Genomic DNA, 3,920 nt, shown 5'->3' on the forward strand with positions numbered 1-3,920 from the left:
GTGTATTTTTTACATGTTATTTGCTCACCTGAGCATAAAATGCTTATAGTGAGCTATTGGGAGACCATGTATCTTTTGTCTGTGAACATTGTCATTGAACTACATCTGTCTGTGAACTTTGTCATCAAACTACATCTGTTTGTGAACTTTGTCTTCAAACTACATCTGTCTGTGAACTTTTTCATCCAACTACATCTGTCTGTGAGCTTTGTCAACGAACTACATCTGTCTGTGAACTTTGTCATCAAACTACATCCGTCTGTGAACTTTGTCATTGAACTACATCTGTATGTGAACTTTGTAATCGAAATACATCTGTTTGTGAACTTTGTCATCGAACTACATCTGTCTGTGAACTTTTTTATCCAACTTCATCTGTGAACTTTGTCAACGAACTACATCTGTCTGTGAACTTTATCATCAAACTACATCTGTCTGTGAACTTTGTCATTGAACTACATCTATCTGTGAACTTTGTCATCAAACAACATCTGTCTGTGAACTTTGTCATCGAACTTCATCTGTCTGTGAACTTTGTCATCAAACTACATCTGTATGTGAACTTTGTCATTGAACTACATCCGTCTGTGCACTTTTTCATGGAACTACATCTGTCTGTGAACTTTGTCAAAAAACTATATCTGTCTGTAAATTTTGTCATTAAACTACATCCGTCTGTGTACTTTCTCATTGAACTACATCAGTCTGTGAACTTTGTCATGGAACTACATCTGTCGGTGAACTTTTTTAATGGAACTATATCTCTCTGTGAACTTTGTCATCCAACTACATCTGTCTGTGAATTTTGTAATCGAACTACATCTGTCTGTGAACTTTGTCATGGAACTACATCTCTCTGTGAACTTTGTCATCGAACAACATCTGTCTGTGAACTTTTTGATCAAACTACATCTTCCTGTGCACTTTGTCATCGAACTTCATCAGTCTGTGAACTTTGTCATCGAACTACATCTGTCTGTGCACTTTGTCATCGAACCACATCTGTCTGTAAAATTTGTCATCAAACAACATCAGTCTGTGAACTTAGTCATCGAACAACATCTGTCTCTGAACTTTGTCTTCAAACTACGTCATCTGTATGTGAACTTTGTCATTGAACTACATCCATCTGTGAACTTTGTCATGGAACTACATCTGTCTGTGAACTTAGTCAAAGAACTAATTCTGTCTGTGAACTTTGTCATTAAACTACATATGTCTGTGTATTTCTCATTGAACTACATCAGTATGTGAACTTTGTCACGGAACAACATCTCTCTGTGAGCTTTGTCATCGAACTATATCTGTCTGTGAACTTTGTCATCAAACTATATCTGTCTGGGAATTTTGTCATCGAACTACATCAGTCTGTGAATTTTGTTATCGAACTACATCTGTCTGTGAACTTTGTCATGGAACTACATCTGTCTGTGAACTTTGTCATCAAAAAACATCTGTCCGTGAACTTTGTCATCGAACTACATCCGTCTGTGAACTTTGTCATCAAACTTCATCAGTGTGAACTTTTTCATGGAACTACATCTGTCTGTGAACTTTTTCATGGAACTACATCTGTCTGTGAACGTTGTCGAAGAACTATATCTGTCTGTAAACTTTGTCATTAAACTACATCCGTCTGTGTACTTTCTCATTGAACTACATCTGTCTGTGAACTTTGTCATGGAACTACATATGTCTGTGGACTTTGTCATGGAACTACATCTCTCTGTGAACTTTGGCATCGAACTAAATTTGTCTGTGAACGTTATCATCAAATTACATCTCTCTGTGAACTTTGTCATGAAACTACATCTGTCTGTGAACTTTGTCAACGAACTACATCTGTCTGTGAACTTTGTCATTAATTTACATCTGTATGTGTACTTTCTCATTGAACTACATCTGTCTGTGAACTTTGTCATGGAACTACATCTCTCTGTGAGCTTTGTCATCGAACAACATCTGTCTGTGAACTTTTTGATCAAACTACATCTTCCTGTGCACTTTGTCATCGAACTTCATCAGTCTGTGAACTTTGTCATCGAACTACATCTGTCTGTGCACTTTGTCATCGAACCACATCTGTCTGTAAAATTTGTCATCAAACAACATCAGTCTGTGAACTTTGTCATCGAAAAACATCTGTCTCTGAACTTTGTCTTCAAACTACGTCATCTGTATGTGAACTTTGTCATTGAACTACATCCATCTGTGAACTTTGTCATGGAACTACATATGTCTGTGATCTTAGTCAAAGAACTAATTCTGTCTGTGAACTTTGTCATTAAACTACATCTGTCTGTGTATTTCTCATTGAACTACATCAGTATGTGAACTTTGTCATGGAACTACATCTGTCTGTGAACTTTTTCATGGAACAACATCTCTCTGTGAACTTTGTCATCGAACTATATCCGTCTGTGAACTTTTTCATCAAACTATATCTGTCTGGGAACTTTGTCATCGAACTACATCAGTCTGTGAATTTTGTTATCGAACTACATCTGTCTGTGAACTTTGTCATGGAACTACATCTGTCTGTGAACTTTGTCATCAAAAAACATCTGTCTGTGAACTTTTTGATCAAACTACATCTTCCTGTGCACTTTGTCATCAAACTACATCAGTGTGAACTTTTTCATGGAACTACATCTGTCTGTGAACTTTTTCATGGAACTACATCTGTCTGTGAACGTTGTCGAAGAACTATATCTGTCTGTAAGCTTTGTCATTAAACTACATCCGTCTGTGTACTTTCTCATTGAACTACATCTGTCTGTGAACTTTGTCATGGAACTACATATGTCTGTGGACTTTGTCATGGAACTACATCTCTCTGTGAACTTTGGCATCGAACTAAATTTGTCTGTGAACGTTATCATCAAATTACATCTGTCTGTGAACTTTGTCATCGAACTATATCAGTCTTTAAACTTTGTCATGAAACTACATCTGTCTGTGAACTTTGTCAACGAACTACATCTGTCTGTGAACTTGTTCATTAATTTACATCTGTATGTGTACTTTCTCATTGAACTACATCTGTCTGTGAACTTTGTCATGGAACTACATCTGTCTGTGAACTTTGTCATCCAACTACATCTGTCTGTGAACTTTGTCATCCAACTACATCTGTCTGTGCTCTTTGTCATCGAACTACATCAGTCTGTGAGCTTTGTCATCAAACTGCATCTGTTTGTGAACTTTGTCATCGAACTACATCTGTATGTGAACTTTGTCATCGAACTACATCTGTCTGTGAGCTTTGTCATCGAACAACATCTGTCTGTGAACTTTTTCATCGAACTACATCTGTCTCTGAACTTTGTCATCGAACTACATCTGTCTCTGCTCTTTGTCATCAAACTACATCTGTCTGTGAACTTTGTCATCAAACTACATCTGTCTGTGAACTTTGTCAAAGAACTACATCCATCTGTGAACTTTGTCAAAGAACTACATCCGTCTGTGAACTTTGTCATGGAATTACATCTCTCTGTGAATTTTATCGACTCACTACATCTGTCTGTGAACTTTGTCATCGAAGAACATATGTAAAGTTTGTCATCGAACTACATCTGTGTGTGAACTTTGCCATTGAACTTCATCTGTCTGTGAACTTTGTCAACGAACTTCATCTGTCTGTGAACTTTGTCATTGAACTACATCCGTCTGTGAACTTTGTCATGGAACTACATCTGTCTGTGAACTTTGTCAAAGAACTATATCTGTCTGTGAACTTTGTAATTAAACTACATCCGTCTGTGTACTTTCTCATTGAACTACATCTGTCTGTGAACTTTGTCATTGAACTACATCTGTCTGAGAACTTTGTCAACAAACTACATCTATCTGTGATTTTTTTTACATCAAACTACATCTTTCTGTGAACTTTGTTAACAAACTACACCAGTCTGTGA

The sequence above is a fragment of the Dreissena polymorpha genome, chromosome 8 (genome assembly GCF_020536995.1).
Source record: "Dreissena polymorpha isolate Duluth1 chromosome 8, UMN_Dpol_1.0, whole genome shotgun sequence".
Lineage (NCBI taxonomy): Eukaryota > Metazoa > Mollusca > Bivalvia > Myida > Dreissenidae > Dreissena > Dreissena polymorpha.